Source organism: Rhinolophus sinicus, chromosome 4 (assembly GCF_057876585.1).
Source record: "Rhinolophus sinicus isolate RSI-liver-muscle chromosome 4, RSI-T2T, whole genome shotgun sequence".
Classification (NCBI taxonomy): Eukaryota; Metazoa; Chordata; class Mammalia; order Chiroptera; family Rhinolophidae; genus Rhinolophus; species Rhinolophus sinicus.
Window position 1 is genome coordinate 9,664,665 of NC_142504.1, and position 21,809 is coordinate 9,686,473.

General features: G+C 40.4%; 1 protein-coding gene across 3 annotated transcripts in view; it reads right to left on the reverse strand.

Moving 5' to 3' along the window:
- The window catches only part of BMPER (BMP binding endothelial regulator), a 221,676-nt gene that overhangs the window by 109,702 nt on the left and 90,165 nt on the right, over positions 1-21,809 (reverse strand). The window lies entirely within an intron of this gene.

Consider the following 21,809-nt stretch of genomic DNA (forward strand, 5'->3'; position numbering starts at 1 on the left):
TCAGTACATGTTACTATGTGCAGTTCTATTTTGTGTCAGATGCCAATTCTAAAAAAAAAAAAATCTAAAATATTGTAAGTAAAGCATCACAGAGTCCTATAAACACTCTGGCCTCCGTCAAGGGACAGTGTCCAGGTTGACTAGAAGTTTCTGGCACTATTCATTCAAACTGGTGATACCCCTGGGTATTGGTCTTGTCAACCAATTCTAAGTTTATGTTCTGAGATAATCAGGCTGCAATGCAACCTTGGCAAGCTCTTGGGGTGATTGTAATCTGGGCCAAACATGATCAAAGATAAGAAGTGTACAGGCTGTTGGAAACAGCTGGGGTGGGGGGTCCCAGTTTGAGCCAAAGCTAGCATTCTGACATGTCTGGGCAAGTCCAGTTCACCCATTTGGCTTCTCATGAGAAAAAAAGAAAAAGAAAAAAAATCCTTCCTGGGGTAAGAAGAGATGCAGCACAACAGAATCACCAGTTACTACTTATAGAAGGAAGGCATTATCTGAATATAACTTGGCATCTGTTACTCAAGTCACCTCAAGGCCAGTGCCATGGACGCCCGTGTTGGTCCAAGTGGAGGAAGATGCTGAAAGCAAAGCCTAAAAGGACTGTGTTACGAAAACCTCTGTGAAATATTCAAGTACGGGCCCCACTAATTTGGGATTCCTACAATGGAGTAAAACATACACAAAGGAAAGTAATACGGGTGCTCTCCACTTCCCCTCCACACTGCTTTGTCATGGGACGCCTCCAAGATATGAGTGCAATGCACAATCAAAGAGGGTGGAAGTAATAGTCATGCCAGGCTGAGAACCAAAGTGCCTGGAGAAAATGGTGGCAGTGCCAAACAGAGGAAACATAGCAGACTGACACGGCAGAAGAGGGAATCTTATCTTATCCAGCCCAGGAAAGTGATATTTCCTCTGTCACAAACTGTGACTTGTAAGAAGACTAGCCACCAGTGTCCAGCATTGGGCAGCATAAAATAGCAACTATAGACAAGGCATAGGTGTATTCTCTGACAAACACATTCATATATTGGCCAGACAGAAAGAGAAAGTGGTTGGTCTCTTGTAAAAACAATAAGTTATATTAAATTGAGCTTCTCCTAGAACAATATTAGGTGAGGTTCAGAAGCTTTGTCTTGCGATCATGGCTAGAACATGCTGCGAAAAGGCCAAAAGGGAGTAGGTACCTCAGTGAGGTAGCAGCTGAGTAGAAAGCTTGCCTGGACGTGTACAAGGCCTGAGAGGACAACAGCTCCGTAATGGTGACAACATGTTTAGCAACCCCACAGATTTTTTTCAAAAAATGTGGAGAACCATAGGCTTGAACAGGTTAACTTTATTAAAAGGAATGAACAAAAAGTTCTACCTGAGCAACACAATTAGTACCTATTTCAGAAAAATTATACAGAAAGGGCAGCAGTGCAGGACTGGTTTCCTTTTTTAGGCCATAGCTAGGACAGAAGTTCAAGTGCTTAACAGAATGAGTCTCAATGCTTCAATAAAAGCCAAGGACAGTCCCCAAGGACAGTCCCCCAAGAAGAACAAAAGACCACCTTTGGTTGGGAAATCAGGGGAAAGCCAATGTACTTAGAACAGCTATCCGGATTTCAGTGGACCGGAGACAAGCCACTCAGAAGATGCCCAGAGGCTCTCTTTAAAGACCACTGCTGAAGGGGAGTAGTTTGGGGGCAAATATCCAGGAGTCAGGAAGGCCACGGTCCAAAATCATCCACCATGTTATCATACCAGGCCAGCTGGAGGATGATGGCAATATCTTGAAAACAGACAGGTAAGTGAAAGTTTACTTACTGAAGATGGAACATCCAGCCCCCTTTTTTGAGCAAGAAATCCAGAAAAAATAAAAAAATCACTTTTTAAATTGATCTGTGTTATTTATAAAGAGCCTCATCAACCAGGAGTGCAGCTTGGTTGCCAAGCTCAGAGAACTGATATAAACAAGTGACTCAAAGTCCATAACCAGCTCACGGTCAGAACATTGCAAGTTCTGACTGGTTGAATATATTTGTGATATATACAACTGAAGACTGTCTGGCATATTCACAAATGTGTAGATTGTGGACATTGCCTTTGCAGTGAAGTAGTTCTCTTCATTTTCAGATGTGACATAAAATATTCCTTTGTTCTAAGTAGCTATCTGACAAGGTCTATTCAGAGACTCCGTGGACGAGATTCCAAAACAAAATGCCTCCATCTGTTCTCAAAAAAAAACTGCTAAGGTGGAAAACACACTTACATTTACGTTATAGATTTCACTTAAAATGCATTGAGTGGACATTCCTGTGCAATCACTGTTTTGTGTTTTTGTTCTAAGAAGGTATTTCCAGTGGTCTCTGACAAAGAGTATGATCTACTGAGCCCTTTAACAGTTCTCGCCTGAGAGAGCCTTTAGGCTCAATTCTTGCTCTCTCTTTTGCAAATTCTCCCAGGCAGACTAACTTTGTATTCCCCAGTGCCCCATTCTCTTGGATCAATCCGCCTGGAAAATGGTTGCTCTCCTTACAACAGTAATAAAACATGCCGTGGTAAGGAAACCTAAGTAACCTCAAGAGGATAAGGATTCAAAACCCACAGTTCTCAGAGGGTCTAATGGGTTTGACTTTAAAAAGCAGTAGAGTTCTTAAAACTTGGAAATGAAAGGAGCGGTACTAGGACCAAAATTGTTCACAGCAAAAATTTTAATGACCCTGTTCTCAAACATTCCCAGTTCCAAAGGGGACACAGGAAGGAACGGGGAGAAGCCCAGTTACACGTGGATCCAAATGACACGGGCAAAAAGCTGCACAACTTTATAAAGCGGCCATTCCCTTCAGCTCATACTTAGCTGTGAGGTATTTGCATTGACATCTTCTCAAAACTCCAAATTGGATCTATTACAGTTGTAGAAAGAGCAATAGCCATGAATGTGGACATGATACCAAAGTCCAGATCATGGATGATGAAGCAAAAATGTGAGTGAAAATAATGACTTTTTTAAATGTTTATGAACTCTTAGCCCATGACGTGAGCAGATCTGTGCCTTAAAGCTCAGTACAAACCAGGAAAGGTTCCAGATTCTAAATCAAGAAGGTAAACTGGAAACCCCCATGATGCAAAGGAACAAACTCCTGAGGTTAAGGGCTCCTTCCGACCCTAGTTTTATCCCTTACTAAGCTGCATCACAGTTACTTCACTTCTCTAAGCTTCAATTCCTTCAGCAATCAATTAAAGAAAACAACAGTGCCCAGTCTCACGGAGTTCATAGAAAGAGTAAGATGATGAAGGCAAAGCTTTTTGCTCATGCCTGGTGCCTAGTAAGTGCTCATTAAATGCTAGCTCTTACAAATATTTAGGGTCAAATTAATTTTGAAGCCTGGCTAGTTCCATAAACTAATAAATGAGTGACTTTGGGCAAATGATTTCATCTGAGGCGTGGTTATTTTATTACTAAACAATGCCATTTTCCTCACAAAGCTGTTGTGAAAATTTTATGAGCGAATGTTCTGAAAGTACTCAGCACAGTACTTGACCTATAAAAATTACCGATAAAATTGAACCTTCAGCACCCTCACTCCACCCTGCTCTCTTTAGGATCAGCCTTTCAAAGTATGTTTTGCTAGCCAAGAGAAAGGGCTGTGAATGGTACAGGGCTATGGTGACTTTCCCTCTGAATTAGCAGGAGAACGTTTGTGTTTTTCTTGGCACCAGGAACACAAGAAGTACTCTTTGGGGTGTACAGTAGTGTATACATTGCCCATGTATTTGCATAAAGTTTCAAAGCACTTTCTTGATAGATGTAGTATGACAGCCGCTGTCACAATATATTTATATAAGTTCTACGCAGATTTTATAAAACAAACTTGCAAATGTTTGTTTTCCTAAGGAGGGGTGTATTTGGGGGGTAGTGGGGATAATCATTTCATCTCACTATAGAAAGTAGCACATGCTGGCATGCTCCCTAGCTCCATGGCCACAAATAGGCTGGTGTTCCCCGTGAATACGTGAGGCAATCCCACAGATATAGTAGGTCACTGTATAACCATTTAAAAAAAAATCATTTCCTATAAGAAACAGCATTGATGGGAGCCGTAACCACAATCCATCTGAGGTCTAGAGGGAAGGATGAAATAGAGGGCTGTGATCTGTAGCACACAGAATCCCTCAGGCAAATTGTCACTGCCCTGGCTGACTGTCCCTCTTGCCACGTGAAGGAGTTTGCCAGATATGAAAGATAATGACAATTCCTTACCAGCATATGCCAACATTTACCTGTCTTTTTTCAGAGGCACTTGAAAAGTTATCTTCATTGGCCAAATCTTTCCATCAAAACTATCATGGTAATTTACATTCAATTATCTCCTATAGCATTTCCTAAACTAGTACTTTGTGGAATCCTAAGAGGTTAATAGGGGTTCCATGACACAAGAATCCTACAAAGAAATGAGTAAGATTGTGTTAAACAAAATTACACAGGTTTCTTTACCATAGGATTTTTCCTATCTATTAATACATATGGATAGTCCATGGGGAGAATATAGGATATGAGGCTTCTCAAACTTATTTGACCATAGAACCCTTTTGTCATGGCATATGAACATATTCTGGTACAATATAATAAGAAGCAAAATTTGAAAAATGCTACTTAACTTCAATATACTACTACTGCATGTCTCTCCTAAGTATCTACAACTATAGCGTCTTTTGTCATTGACACAAATTTCTTGGTGATAATTTCTAGTTAAACAAGTCCTTATATTGAGTAATCAATATTCTTGAAATGAACAATCAATTCTATCCCCCAAAGTCCCTCCTCCCCCTGTAAATGCTATATTAAATAAAATACTCTTCAAATTCAATTAAAGATTATATCTTTATACGTTTCAAAAGCCACTCTCACAGTGGTTTATTTGTTTGTTTGAAGAATATTGTCAATACAAGCGATCTCAGGATTCCCATTCACTTGACTTTCTTTCAGGATTATCTTGATTTTTTTCAGAACTTTTACTATAGAAAAAAAAAAAGAATTTTAAGCCCTTTTCCAATTCCATAAACCAGGTCACCCTAGCAATGTCTGGCATTTCTGGAATATTTCTAAATACCATAGTATGAAAACTCTACCTCCCACACCCTCTGAAAACATAGCTGGCTACAAATTCCCCAGGCTGACTATGTGGGCTATGTGGTTTCCATGTCTTTAAAAGGGGTATTTGTAGGCTATGCTGAGGAGCATTTCAGCCATGTCTTTCTCTTGTCCCTTTTTTGCCTAGCAAACTTGCCCCTTGATCTCTGCCTCTGGGTGGCCTTAAAAAAGTGGCACATTTTAAACAAATAGAACCCATATAGAATCCTCAGAAGGTGGTACCCTGTTTCCCCGAAAATAGGACTGAGCCGGATTATCAGCTCTAATGCGTCTTTTGGAGCAAAAATTAATATAAGACCCGGTATTACATTATATTATATTATACCCGGTCTAATATAATATAAATGGGCAATAAAGTGATGCTGTGACAGCCCTGGGCTAGGTTAGGTCAAGGAGCTGCATAAACAGTAAAACAGGCAAGAGCTTTGGGGATCATCCAGGACACCAGGCTGGGAGCAGCCAGAAGGAGCAATGCCCTTCCCAGGGCCCAGTGTCTTAAAGAGGCAGGGGTAAAAATAGCATAAGTTTCATATCCATCTCTAGGCTTTCATTTCTCTGACATTGAAAAAATATATTAATATAAAAAAAAGTGTTCCTTTTAAAAAGTGTGCGAGGTTTGAAGCAGCTTCCCCATTAATCTGTTTTCATTTTTACTCATGACCTTCAAATTTATCTCAGTGTGCATACATAATTTTATATCTGCAGTCAAGGCGTGTGTCTTTTGTTTACCAGTGTATCATGAGTGCCTAGCACATGTCGCTTTCCAGTAAATAATTACAGCTTTTGTTGAAAGACTGCAATACCATTGGGTAATCTACCTGCTTGAAATCCTAGCAAGCAGTTCTCATGGTTTTCCATAATTAACATTGTATTGCCTATTTAATATTCCATTATGCTGAGGACATTCTTTCTGATGAATTCATAAACATTCCTCCACATTCCAATCCTGCCCTTAGATAAGAAAGGCTTTACACAGAATTACTCAGGCTGGTCATCGTATCCCCAGCTAGCTGTCCACCTTTCCATACGAAGGAGTTAGCAGACATGAAAGACAACGACAGTGTGTCCATTACTGCACATGGGCTCCTCCCCTCCTTCAGGTGGGTGGAGCCCACAGTCGGGGCTTCCTCCCAGGTGGACGATGTGCATAGCCTTCAGCCTTTATCCAGCAAAGATGTCTTATGTGCCTTTCTGGATAAACACAGAGGAACCAAAGGATAATGGCAAAGCTAAGGAAACTAGGGAAAAAGTGAAAAATAATTTGCTTTATATTTAAATGAGATATGGCTTCCTAATCTGGGCCATATGTGGAAAACGGAGTTTCGACTAGTGGTTTTCAAACTTTTTGATCTCAGAGTCCCTTTTCACTCTTAAAAATTATCAAACCTACCAAAGAAGTTTTGTTTACATGGGCTATATCTATCTATCAATATTTATTGTATTAGAAATTAAAACTCAGAAATTTTTTAAATGTGTTCATTTTAAAATAAAAATCAATCGCATTAATATAAGTAGTACATTTTTTTGATAACTCTACTTTCCAAAACAAACAAAAAATTAGTGAGAAAGTGGCACTGTTCTACCTTTTTGCAGATCTCTTTGATGTCTGGCTTAACAGAAGATATGGGGTTTTCCTATTTGCGTCTTTCAATTTATTACAATGTATTGTTTTGGGTGTAGTACAGAAAGAAAATCCAGCTTTACACAGGTATGTACTTGGAAAATAGAGGCAGATTTAAGAGCCATTTCATATAATTATGGATGCTCTTCTATGATACTACACCAAAATTCAACAATCTTAAAGGTTGATTGGAACATGCAATTCAAAACCGTATCTTGCAGTTTGGGTGGACATTTTTCCCATGCAGGATCCTTGCAACAATATTCATTGGTCATTTAGAAAATATTGATTTATGCAGATCTTTCGAACGTTGATATATTTCATTATCAAATATCAAAAAAATGCATTTATTAATATCTCTTACCTCATCATAAAAACCTTTAATTATCAGCAATCTGTCAAGCTCACAGTGGCATATAAAAGTTTTTCAAAATTCTAATTTTCACATGAAAGCTCAAATTTTACCACTGGTGACTGAAACTGCCATTTATTTTCTTTAAAGTGACATGTTCACTTTTTATTTTTTTGAAAAGATGTCTACCAAATGCCCAAGTCTAAATAATTTGTCTGTCAGTCATTTCTTTCAAGTAAAACTGGAATTCCATTGAAAAGTGGTTGGTTCAGCTCACAACTCAAACAGACTCATAAATTATTTTCCTTTAGATATTCACTGTATTTCAATATTCAGCAGACTATTTTTTGCATTCTTCCTATGCTAAAACAATGTGTGTTCAAGGGTAAGGTTTAATAAGAACAAATACTTTTTAGTTTCATCAGGACACTTTCAAGTAACATGACTTTTTTTTTAACTGCGAGTACATGGTGATGACCAATACAGTGACCCCTTTGCAGCTATTGTCTTGACCATGCTCAGGCTCCAGCAATTTTACTCACTACCAGTGCGAATGTGAACATAGCAGAAAAGGCTAATAAGGTATTTGCATTATGATAAAAGTAGTTTTGAACTCGTGAATTCTCTAGAACAGTCTTGGGGACTCCCAGGGGTTTGTGGACTACACTTTGAGAACTGCTGACTCAGACACGTTGACTTTTTCATTCTTGAGGTCTACCGCCATGACGTAATTCTTATAACCACGAAAAACAAACTAAAGTATAGCAGCACATTTGGGTCACAGAAATGAACTCTATGGTCCCAGGGAAATGCTGTACATCATCACTTAAATTGGCAAGTTCACTTAGTGGACTGCAATGGCATATGGACTTTGGGGAGAAAAAGCATAATCAACACCGCCCACAGAGCCCGCCAGATATGGACAATCAAAGCTTGACAACACCAGTTTTGTTCCAGTGAAACTGTCAAGAATCCATATTAGTCATTTACACCCATATTTTCAGGTATTCAGTAGAAAAAAGACAGCCCTTTGTGTGGGTAAAAAATTAAGTATAAACCTAGAAGGCAAGACTGAGAAAGAGCAGATCCTTACGTCTCCAGGGTTTGTACTTCTTTCTCTGAAAACATATCTGTCATCAACTTCAACTTAGAGGGCCAACAAAGGACTTTTATAAATAAACACAGTGGCCATTTTTATTTTAGGGACGTTGTGTTCTTGGTAATCCATCTGATGGCCATGAAATGCCAACTAACCCTTCTCCGATACGCTTCAGGCAGGGTGTCCTCACAAGATAGTCATTGTCTTGCATAAAACAGGACCTACAAGAATCAGGCCTGGTGTGCTGAGGTCAACAACACGACATTTGTAGCTCTTGCTTAGAATTTTCATCTAAAGGAAGCAGAAGGAGAAGTTTGCATAGTCTCTGCATTTCAAAATCCAAGAAATCCTTGCATGAAGTTGACCCACAAAGAAGTAAAATCCAGTGGAGAGCCTGGGATTCATAACAATGATGGTAACGGAAATGTCTGATTACCTAATAGAGTCATCCTTTAACTATGCCTGGTCTTGTTCCCTCACCACTGCTCCACGTCTATCTGTCTACAGCTACGGCCCCATCCCCGTTCCCAGACCAATCAGGGCAAAAGAAAGTTAGGGATCAACTAGTCTCAAGCCCTCTACCTTCCCAATCCCACAAAGGTACTTGATACTGGATCACTTTCTTACTAGGCTGGGCCAGGAGGTCATATTCTTATGCTGAACCCAAAGTAGGGGATCTGGAATGGTTTCTGAAACTCCAGGAGTTCTTAAACCTTTATCCTGACACCTCCTGCTTATGGCATCCCCTGCCCTCCCAAACTCTCCAGAGCTAGACAAGCTAACTGATAAACACTGTTTCAGCTTCCAAACAAATGTAAAAGCCTAATAGATAGGTCAGAAGTATCTCCAGAGCTTTTCCCTTTAGGCACGAGCAGCACATGGACACACTCTAGGCTCCCCTGCTCTACCCCAAACCTGATTCACAAACATGCCTGGGACCAGAAATGGGTATGAGTCTTCCCATCTGCTCTCACTCAAACTGACTCATGCTTTCATGTTGGGCCTCTGCCTCAGCCCCCTTTCAAACCACTGAACACTGACTCTGCTTAGCATCCAGGACCTAGAATCACTTCTCTCTCTGCCGCTGAACCTCAGGCTGAGGGGTGGAAACCTCCTTCTTGTAGTAGAACTTCCTAAAGAGGATGTGACATTTGCCTCCCTGGATTTATGAGCACTGTGTCCTCCTGACTCCCGGAAGTTGCCGCTGTCCTCCTGGGATCCCTCTAGCTCATCTCAGGCCCCAGGCACTAACCACTTGCCGGAAGCGGGGCTGTGGAGGTTTCACTACTCTGTGCCAGCCCCTCTGCCTGGTTGCACCTTGACTTTGAGCATACCCTCTGCCTCCTCCCCCCAGCTGTCATGTTTGGGAGCCGCTGTGCCTCCTAGATAAATACAAACACATATTTAGAAATCAAATACAACAAATCAGCACATCATTTTAAAGTTTTAAGCTAAAGTTTATGTTTTCATTGCCAAACCATTTTGAGGGGTACATGTTTTATGTTTAGAGGCAACAAACCATTTTCAACCTTATTTATGAGCAGCAATTAGATAATTATATACAATTTGCATGAAACATACAGATTCATTTTATCTAGTCATTAAAGCAGAACCCCTGAGCTATTGCTTACAAATTACTATGCCTTTATATCCTCCACACTTCTGGAAATTCTGTATCACCCGACACCTAGAGATGAATCGAGATTCAACCCCTAGACCGGAATTTCTCCAAATATCTTCTTTGGATCCCAGCATCAGAATTTACCTGAGTCACTTGCTAAAAAAAATGCTTAATACGTAAAAATGACGCCACCTTGCACCTACTGTATCAGAATCTGAGTGCAGAGCCTGGGATTTTTATAAATGCTTTCACATTCAGGATTCATATTATTAGTAGTATTACTAGTAGTATGTCATATCTTGGGATAATAGGTCAGTAAAGAGAGGAACATGCAAAAAGAACTAAAATAATCCTTACAGCCACTACAGGAATTCTTTAGGTAATATCTTAAATTGATGAATCAAGAATAAGCAGTACATGTGTATTATTGAGTAATATGGGGAAAGACATCAGAGGAAATACTGAAAGTAGTAGAATTTGTCAGTTATGGAAAACAGAATACAGGGTGGGAGTGGAGAGGGTGGGGTACTATTGGATTTGTTATTAATCTTTAGTACTATTTGATTTTTTTCCATGCCCATCTATTAACTTAAATAAAAATAAAAATACATTAAAAATAAAAACATAAAATACTCTATTATTCAGATTTTTAATTTATTCAGATTAGTGTTTCCATTCCATTTCCTTTCATCTATGGTAGTAAAATGGCACTTCTTGAAAAAAAAAAATATGAATCAAGGATGCCTGGTTTTTCAATTTTGGTTTACTTTGACAAAAAACAAAATATATCAACATATTATTTTAACCCTTAGCGTGGCTGTCTACTTTATTAAATGAAGAAATTCACAGAACTGTTCCTCTCAACAAAATGTGCAAAAACACTACTAAATGCCAACAAGTGATCAAAAAACGGATTCTAACCGTAATAATTTGGACCACTTCAAATTTTCTGTGTGCTAGCTACATACTTCCTACTATAATGTAACAACATATGGCATAATTCAATGTTCTCTAGAAGGACCTGTAATTTTTCTCTACCCAATCTTTATGTCAAATTTGTATAATAGGAGTTAGAGTTCTTATGTTTAGGTCCTCAGGAGATTTGAGATTATTTAGAAGTTTGGCAAATGATGTTGGAAGTTGGGAAGGATGTGCTCAGGACAAAGACAGAAATATGAAAAGAGTCAGAGCATACAAGAAACACTGGAGGAGGACACCTAGCTAAAAGGAAGGCAGGTTCTAACACGAGTATCCTTCCCAGACACTGTAGCAGAGGTCCCCTCTACAAGAAAAAAAAAAAAAAAAACAGGAAGGTACACAACCCATTGATATCACATTTGTTTCCTACACTGAGTAAGCTAAGCTTTTTTCAGTGTGGGTGCATCACACTTCATCATTGCCCAGTCAGGGATTACAGTGAGAAGATGTCTTAACTGAAGAGTGGGTTCCCAAAGATGCATGACGACTAACCATAGGTGACAAACTGTGACAGCTATGGGTATTGGTACAAACAGGATAATTGATTTACCCATCACTAAGCTATAATTTCTTCTGTGTCACTTGTGAAAAATCTAAAGACCTGCAACATGGAGGGGATTAACTGGAACCTTCCAAAGTGAAGCCACTGTCTTGAGAAGACCTTCTTATATAAAGTGCCACCCAAGTTTCTTCAAGCTATACCTTTCCGTGGTGGTCCTCTCAAACAGTCTGAATGCACTTTACTGTTAGCTTCCAAGAGCATTCCAAGTTGGCTCAAAGCCCCTCAGATCACATACCAACCTCTATGACAAGAACTATATTGCCGTTCCCATTTGACTTCCAAAGGAAAGCCCAGAATGGTTATCAATCACGTTATCACCATAGACAGCATGAGACAACTACTGTATCAGAGACAAACTGTTGACCATTGCAGAGAAAAAGCAAGGGATGTTTGAGCATTTTGCCAAAATGATATAGCAACTTTCCACCTCTTCGCTTGCCATTTTTTTTTTTACTTTTGGCAAACGTTAAAGGGATTGGTCCACCCAGTCATAATCTTGTTAAGTGAAGCCAAATCTAAATTACCCTTGCAGGCTGAGCAGAACTCAGAAAGTTGGCTATAACAAGGGTCCATTATACGTCTTGCAAGAGCTTTAAAAAAGATTTGAATTAAATACGGAGCTGGAGTTTCCTGATTGAGAAAACTTTCATAAAGGAGTTCAGATTCTTCCTTCAGTGTTTTGAAGTCTCCATTGCCTTATGGAATTTAATAGTTTGTCTCCCCCAAGAGTCCGTGGAACTGGAGAAAGAGGTTGCCTGAGTAGTGCCCTTCACTGTGAACTCCCCAAAATCTAGCATAAGACAAAGAAAAGCAAAGTATGGAAAATTGTCCCCAGAACTTGCGCCTCTCTGAGCATGCGTAGAAAAACAAGACAAGAAGAGCGAGTCCTACTGAATGGGAAAATTTTCATTTGCAAGTCTTTAATATTTCCAAAATTAAAGCAGCTTCCTGAATCCTGTCATTTGGACATAATCCCTAAAAGGCCCATCATTTGATGACAGGGAGTTTCCATATAAGTTAGACAGCTGTCATGAATGCCAAGATGACTCTAGAAGCCATGACTGATAAGCACCATAGAGCAGAACAATCATTAATTTTTTTGAATTTGTTGTCCTACGTGTTGCACACTAGTGTCCCTTCACCGTCATCACATTTCAAGAGCAGCAGCATTCCACGAGAAAGTAAGTTCCCTGGTGTCCAGGACTCATCACTGCATTCACGTGTTTTAAACTTCTGCACAGTGTCTGGAACTCAATAAATATTCAATGAAGGAAGGAAGGAAGGAGTGCCCCAAACACAAAGGATGAATGCAGCTTAGATAACTTGGCATTTTCTTAGGATAATCATGTCTGCAAGAACCAAGTATTGATAAGAGAGCTGATAAATATCTTTTACTTTTTTACTCCATCGATACAAGCCCGTGGGTAAAGAACGCTAATCTGGTGCCTGTGGTGAAGCACTAGAAAACGAATGTTGGAATCACAATTCTCCAACAAATTCTTTGAAGATTTGCTTTGCAGCCAGACGGTGGTTCTAGTTCTAGCTGAGTCATCTAATTGTTAGTGAGCGTAGGTATGAGTGCATTATCTGGACGTGGCAATTCTGACCTCCAATGATTGCTGTGAAAACTGAGCAAAATATCTCACATAAACCTTTATTCACATTCCCTGGCATATATAAAACACCTTAGCGTCATGCCTGCATAAAATAAATATATATATATATATATATATATATATATATATATATATATATATATATTCATTTTGATTAGATTTCAGTTCATTGAGTCAGATTAAAATCTTTTAACTGAGGGAATATCTAGATTTTTTTTTTTAAGCATGCTATTCCAAAGTCACATAGGGCCGTTAGTCTCACTTCATTAGATAAAAGAAACCTTTATTATAATGGATCATTCAGTGATGTCCAAAAATTCAGAGATAATAAACATTAGTGGCTGGAACTCATGCTAAATGGCTAGTTATCCTAAAATATTTGTCCAAAAGTTTGAAACATTTTAAAAATTTTCTTCCCTTATTTCCACTAGCTTTGTCCGAATCAAGAGCCATTTCTCCCACAAGTTTGTGATTCTGGTGCTTCAAGGTTTGTGAAGCATCTCCCTCTACGGCTAACGTGAGTATTTATGAAGCAATTCACAAACTGGGACGGAAAGCTAGTTGAATTAACTCCTTATTTATCTTAAACCTCTCTCTTTACACATAGACACCTGTAACGTGTGTGTGTGTGTGTGTGTGTGTGTGTGTGTGTGTGCGCGTGTGTTGTTTTAAAACAAATGTGCTTCTCAGAGTGGAGGGGTGATTTGATTTTTGATTTTCCTGTTTGGGAAAATGCATTTATAAAAGGGAAAAATCCCACTGAAAGATCCATGTTGCTCGCAAAGAGCATTGACAATCGCTTTCTCTGTCCTCACTTTGCCCAGGACTGACTAGCAGTCTTTTCTGCTGGGACTCAGCAGACACTTCCCTAAGGGAAAAATTCTGGGTAACTCAGTCCAGTCATCCTGTCCCTCAAGTTCTCTCCGAGGACTTCTCGCTTTGCCCCCATGGTTTATTTTCTCCAAGTACGGCCCACAGACCACACGCATCAGAATAAGACAGAGAGTTTGGGTAAAATGCAGATTCCCATGGAGTGCCCAGATCTTCACAATCAAAAATCTCTGGGAAGGGGCTCAGGAACCTTCATTTTAACAAGTGCCCCGTGTGATTTTTAGACTACAGTTTGAGCATAGCTGACCTGCACATGCTTCCCAAGGTGACTGTCATGTAATCCCATGGCCCTGACCATGAGACAAGTTGGAGATCTCCCCAAACCTGTAAGCCCAGGCAAGACCCTGCTCCCATGCCCTAAAGCTAACTGCCAATTGATTTCTCTACCTGGATGTCCAGTAAACAAGAGAACCTGAACAACTTGCCTACGTGCCACTCCCAAGTCCATTGTGTACACTCCAGGGGGAAGTCTGATCAGGTTTTTTCACTGCGTAAATCTCTTAGAGGTCCCTCTGTGCTCTCAGGGTGTGAGTCGGCGAAGAAATCTCTAACACCTCATTCTCTCCACCTCATTCTCACTGCCCACTCCACTCACCTGAAGCCATTTTTAGGACGCTGCATGTTTTCTCTGGTCCCTGAGCCTGGCATGCTACTCTTTCTGCCTCCCTTCCAAATTCTTCTTTCTTCTGGCACAGCCACATTCATTTTCTAGATTTCAGGCTGGCTATTTATTACGTCTTCTGGAAAAAAACTTAAAGAATAGCTTCTCCCCTTTTCCCTGAACTAAGGTCGGTCGCCCTCCTGTGTAATCTCCCTGGCAACTTCTACAGTCTCTGAGCACCAATTACGCACGTGCAGAGCTTCTACGTACTTCATACCATCTTACAGTCCCCGTTATACTGGTCTGCAGTTGCTAGTTTATTGACTTTCGTTCTTCATCACAGCTCCACAAAGGAGGAAGCACGTGTGTCCGATGCACAACGGTGGCCCCAGGGTGAAGCACGAGGCCCAGCACAGAGTGGAGCTACACGTGTACTTCGAAATGCATCAATGAACAGATGAGTGTCCTTGCTGTCTCAATGCTCTCAAATATGAGAAAGGTGCTTTTGTACCTGTGACATCACTCCAAGGAGGAGACTAAACGCAAACATCAGGCAGCTTTCCAGGAAGGCTGTGTGAGCTCATCCTGCAAGGACTTTATTGAGATTGAGAGAAGACGTGATGCAGATCAGAGAGAGGAGAAACGTTTTTAATGCTTCTTGGCTCCCAAAAGTAAAATCTGAGTGGGAGATGCTGAGACAAGCATCACCCTTGGGTAACAGAGTCCTTGATCTTAGTTCTCTGATCAGAGAATGGCTCCTGGTCTGCTAACACATGCAATTTCTTCCTAACCCCAGCTGTCCACACCACGTGACTTAGGAAAGAATCCAAACCCAAGTCTCCACTGTAGACAAGCTCTTTGGAAGTTGAATGGGGGGGAGAGTGATGGTCTTTTTCAGTGATGCTCTTTTTCTCCAAAGTTATATTCTAGACACAATGATGCAATCCAGCAAGCAGCTCATTTCCAAAACAAGACTCATTCCCAGAAGATTGACATCATGTGGGGAGTAATTAAATCAGTTGTTGAACAGATCGCCCATCTGTGGGGTCATTGCTTCTCCGCCCTGTGGAAACTTGCCGTTTTCTCTTCTCATCCTGAACACTGACGAGGATTTTACAAGTGGCTCAGGCACTGGGGCCTTTCCCGCTGCAAACTCCTATTTTCACCCTCAGACCCGTTTCTGAGTCAGGAACAGCAGCATATTTCAATTCCAAGGTGAGGCAAGGCACGTGAAGCATGAAACCACACAATTTTTTTTAATTTTTTTTTTTTTTTCAGTTTTGTTTTGTGATTTTTACCTCCTGGGAATTGGTCTTTCATCTTCCAGATTTACAGGGGGTGGGGGGAAAGCAAGACAAGTTCCAAGAGAAAATTCCATGGCAACATGGTTTCTCTCCAGCACAGAACATCTCAGGAAGTATTTGTGATAAAGGCAAGGCAGACCTGCACCAGAAGGGTCAGAAACTTGAAGCATTCAACAAGTGTAAGCCACATTTAGTTTGCAAATGAAACAAGCAACTCGATTCGGTGTCTGGTTTCATCTCAAAGCTTTTGCAAGGCATGCAGCATTTTGCCAGGGCCTTCCCAAGGTGACGGTTAAGATTTGTACACAGGCTTTTTAAATGAGGATCTGAGGCTTATAAAACCGAGCCCACCTCTAATACGAAATCTCTGCTTGCTCATGCTAACGTTAAATGATTAGAACCATCTAAAACTTCTCCATCTGTGCTGAAGGTGAGACTTCCCTTTATGTTTTAGGGCAGCGGGGGTGGGGAGGGACGGAAGGAGCAGATTTCCATTTGGTTGCTAAGAGAGGAAATGTTCCCTTATATTCCCAGGTCTCTTCTTTGAAGTCGACCTATTTTTCTACAGCCCATAACGAGAGCCTTCAAACCAATATGTTCTTTGTTTTCTCCTAGCAAGGAAGGTTGAATGGCAAACTGCATGTCTGCTGATGACTTCAATCCCAGTAAATGCAGCTCAGATTATAGACTGGGGCTCTGGGTACCAGCATTGACAAGGTAAGTAGTGGATTTTAAGCCAAACTGAAATAAATGTACCCTTCGCCCAACACTCATTCATAAAACTCAACTACTGGCTTTTGTTGACAAGCGTTAAGTGTCTTTGGTAGAGGCACCCAGCAGAAGAGCCTGGATCTCCCAGGAGAGAGCAACGCAGGTGACAGTGAGGTCAAAATGTCAAAAATAACAAGAAAACAGTGAGACCCGCAGGCTTCCATGCCAATCAACAGTTGGTAGCCCTTTTGCGCAGTGGCTCACAGGGCCTACTCAGCAGCCTCAGCATCACCTGGGAATGCAATGAAATGCACATTCTCAGGCCCGCCCCAGACCTGCCGAATCTAAGCCTCTGAGGGTGAGGCGCAGCTCTCTGTGCCTTAACCAGCACTTCAGGGGGTTCAAGTGTGAAAATCCCTGCTTCACTTGATGGTTTCCAAGTCTGGCTAATCATCAGCATCACAAGGCAGCATTTAAAAACTTTCTGATTCTAACAGCTGAGCCAGAGTTTCCCCAAGTTCAAATGATCAGCCTTCAAGGAGAGATGACTAACTCACAGGACTCAACCAGCACAGTGAACAAAACCCTCCCTGGAGTGCCTGCCTGGTCCCCCAGGGATGCTGACAATTTTCCAATTCCTGTGTCACCTAGTCTCAGTCAAGTCTCTCGAATCCCTTCTGGGTTTACTATCAAGTCGATCTCTGCTTTAAAATTAAGTTGATCTCTGTCGTTGCTAAAAAAAAAACAAAAAACAAAAAACAAAAAAAAAAAACACTGATATTAACTAACACCAACATTTTATGTGAAAAATCTAAATTTGCAAGAAATAAATACTAAGTAATAAACTGCCTATTGCTCCCTCCCCACCCCTCCCTCTGAAATAAGGGCTTTTCCTTTGTCCTGAAAGCGTGCATTTAGCAGGAGACTTGAACAAAGGTTTCTTATGAGGAGAAAGTTACGCGGACAATACTAGAAAACTGGGATCTCAACATCCACTATAGGTGAGGTGATAAAGACAATCCAAATTCTTTAAAGAAATTCAAGTCTCAGTTCAGATCTCCATTAATTATACCCCCAGGAACTGAAAGAAAATGCGAAGATGAGCTTAAAATGCAGTGAGTAATCAGAGAAATTATGGAGTGCTGAAAAAATGCCAGAGATGGGACAAGAGCAAATAGGGCCCCATTTGAAAGAAAAGGGAAAGGGGACTTTTGCAAATTTCAGACCAAGGAGTTTTAACAATTCACTTTAGAGATTTTTTAGGCATTGCATTAAACAGGTAGGTTTGAACATTCAAGAAAGAAAGTAAAGTGATTATGGTCACGTGCCGTGATTATTCAAGAACCAAGCACAGCGAAAAACCCTTTCAGATCTGTTTTATATACGTAGTCACTGAGGATCAAAGGATATTTGAGCCATGCTGTCTCTTTTTTTCGGTAAGGTAATTGGCAAACATCCCATTATTTTCCTGGGGCGAGGATAAAAAAAAATGTGTGAGATGAATGATAAATGTCACCCCAAACAAAAGTTTTCATCAGGGCAATAAACATGATTAGGGAATAGATTATGGTCCTGATTGAGTTTTCTTTAAAAGCCTTAAAATTTTACAGTGTTCTCATTTTCCTTTTTTTCTTTCTTTCTTTTTCTTTTTCTTTGGAGGGGAGGGGCGGCTACTTTTCTTATGTCATATCTGAAACTCCCAAGCCGTTATTCCCAAGATGCTACTGTGCTCATAAAAACATGCATTATTTTCAAGGAGCACTGTTCCCGAGATGGGATATACCCTCAGATCTCCCTGCTTCTGTGTCATTGCTCGGAGCAGGGCCTAAGGGATCTAGAGTCAGAAAAAAAAATCTGTTGTTCAGCCCCACAGGTTTAGAACACTCCATCTTCAGCAGAAGCCCTTTCTGGTCAGAATTAGCAGACAATACGAAACAAAAAACAAAAAACGACATTATTCCAATTGATCAAATTTTTCATGTGCTCAACTGTGAAGGGAATGTGTATTTCCCCTTTTATGATGAGAGGAATTTTTTTGTGATTCTGCTCTTTGCATCTCACTCAAGGCAAGTTGGAAGAGCTGTCACAGCAACAACTGTTGAGGAGCTTGTATCTACAAGTACCTACAGGCTATTAAGTACTTCGAGCATTCTGCCCACCCCTCACATTCCCCACATGTAAATTTCTCATAGGTATGGATCGTTAAGAACAACATCACTCGTAATAGGATTCACTTTCATACCTCTTAATATGTACTAGGCACTCTTCTAAGCACTTTTAACAAGTCATTTCATCTTTGCCCAATGCTGCAAAGTATTATTGTTGTCCTGTTTTACAGATGAGGACAGGAAGGCACATAGCAGTTCAGGAACTTGTCTAAGGTCACACAGCGAACTGCTGGTGAAATCTGAATTCAAACCCAGGTATTCTGACTCCAGCGTCCAGTTTCTCTGTGCTGTATGCCCTTTACCTTTACTTCTGTATATGTGTCCCTGAGCCCGAGAGAATTGCAGTGCATATTTAGATGGACCTTCAGAGTCCACCCACTCATGACATACAGTGTGAAATGAAAGGCTCTTCAGTGTGAAATCACAGGGCACTCAACGTCACAGAGGATAGAAACACAACTTCTTAATATGCTTATTACTGGTAAAAAGCAAAACAAATTTGGAAGCATCCTTTAAAAATGAGGGAAATACTGAACATACGGCAATAAGCTAAAATTACTGATAAGTGAAAATCATTTGACACTTATTCTTGCTAATGTGAGATGTGTAAAAAAGCAGATATTCTCTCTATTGTGCTGACTTGACTGTGTTAGTAGTAACCACAGAAACGATTTATAAAGGCTATGGAGGTTTACTTACAACCTTAATTCCCCAATACCGTTTTCCTACAAGACTTTAAGTTGCCCAACCACAAATTCTTATACTAGGTGCTTTCAGGGCCTGAGTCTCCCCAGATGGGAGGAAATTCCATACTCCACGCTACTGGCCTGGCACAGTGCTGTACAGTACGGTGGGGAGACTCCACAGAGACACAAGATGAATGGGCTGCTTTGACTGGCCCGAATGCATCGCATCACAATGACGCCTTCAAGGGCCATTGAAATGGGACACAGGGCTGCCTCACACACATTCACAGAGCACTGCATGTCTTGTTTCAGGGATACCCCTCCTCACTCTGCCCCCTCAACATGAATGTCATCCTGGGCATTCTAGGGAGCTGCCCATCTGCGGCCTCGTCTCTGTAAACAGTGAGCGAAGCTTCACATCTCTGACCACACTGTCACCACCGTCAGAATCACTGGGACGCTTCCAAAACTGTCTCCTCTTGGCTTTGCTCTCTCTTGTTTCTTTAATCTCTACTTGCCGTTCCCATTTCTCCACATTATGGAGAGAGAGAAAAGAAAAAAAACCCACACAACGTGCCTTTCTTATAGATACTGTAATCCTCCTTTGGTTTAACTCATTAGTTTATTCATTCATTTCATCCATTCAATAAGTGTTCAATGAGCACTAGTATTTGTCAGACACTAGGAGTCCTTCAATGACAAGGGACAACAGACACGGTCTGTATCCTCATGGGGCTTGTAAAGTAACCAGACAACAGACAATGACATAATCCCAGCAGACTATAATTAGATTCAGTGGTATGCGCAATGAGGGAATGGAGACGAGCTATGGGAAACCTTTAAGGGATTTAGGCAGAAGAAAGAAATGATCAGATTTTCATGTTTCGAAGTTCATTGTGTAAAACAAAGTTCATGGCGGCTGCAGTTTGGCTGTAGGCAATGATTATCAACGGCTGCTATAAATCTCAGAGGAAAGGTTGATGAGAAACTTTAACATGGATGGATCAGACTAACAACCCACAGATTAAACCACAAATCAAACTTCCCTCACAAAAATAGGTACGACCAGACCATAGGTGCCCCCTGATGGAAGTTTATGACATCGACTGTGACGTGTTTTTTCTAGAAAATCAAACCTCTGTCTTATCAACCCTATAAATATAACTACCAGTTTCCAGAGGACAGAGGAACATGTTAAATGATACTGTCAGAAAACCTAGAACTTGGGAAATTTTAGTATACAAACCATGTGATTTCTTCAACAGTAAATTATAATGACAAAAACAAGATGGAAATTTAGGATTAAGAGAAACTTAAGAAACTAAATCAACTGTAATGATTGAACCTGGTCTGAATTCAAAAAACCAATCATACCAAATAAATAAAATGAGAAATTTAAATGCTGACTGAACATTTAGTGATGTTAGGGAATTATTGGTAGCTTTTTAAAGATGTGATCATGTATTCACGGTTATGTTTCTTTAAAGTGTCTTTATATTTCAAAAATACATACTGAAATATTTACAGATGAAATGCTCTTAAGTCTGGAATGTATTCAGAATAACCCAGGGTACATGAGGAAAGTCGGTGAAGGTATGGATTAAACAAGGTAAGCTGTGTTGATGGTTATTGACGGCACATAGCGGCTTATTATACTATTCTCTCTACTTTTGTGTATGTTAATTTTGCATAATAAAAGTTTTGAAAAAAAGAATATAGGATTTTAGTAAAGGTTGCACAACTCTAAATTTAATAAAAAAATTATAGAATTGTAGACTGAAACAAGTGAATTCTTTGGGATGTAAATTATATTTCTATGGAGTTGTTTTTTAAAAAAGTGCAAAATAAGAGATCTGTTACACTTTAAACCTACTTAAAACCTATTAAAAGTTTAAACCTATTAAAACTTTAAGGGCAAAAGAATAAAAATAATAAAAGATAAGGAGACTATTAGGAAGCCTTTACTAGAGATCAACAAAGAGATGATAATTGCTTAAACCGGGATGGAAGCCATGAAGATGGAGAGAAACAGATTCAAGGAATATTGATGCCACAAGCTCTACAAGACGTAGTGGAAGGTGGGACACAGGCAGAAGAAGGAGGTGTAGAGTTCCTGGGTGTCTGGTTTTCAAGTGGATGAAGAGCTGTGTACTTGCTAAGATGGGGATGGTAGAGAAGCAGGACTGGGGGAGGTGGTCATCAGTTCTGTTATGGTACCTGCAGTACAACCAGCAGAGGCGAGCACGCACAGCTGGGGCCCAGGATAGAGAGTCCAACGCAGTGTTCTGCATGCACTTCTTAGGTCTTGGGTTATTTTTAGGACTGTCTGCCTGCTGTTGAGCCAGGGCTCCTGGGCTGAGACATCTGGGGATTCCAGACATCTGACAACCCCCAAAATGGCAACAGAAGATGCTGCCCTTTCAAAAAGTTGGAGCTAGACATTTTTTTTAAAA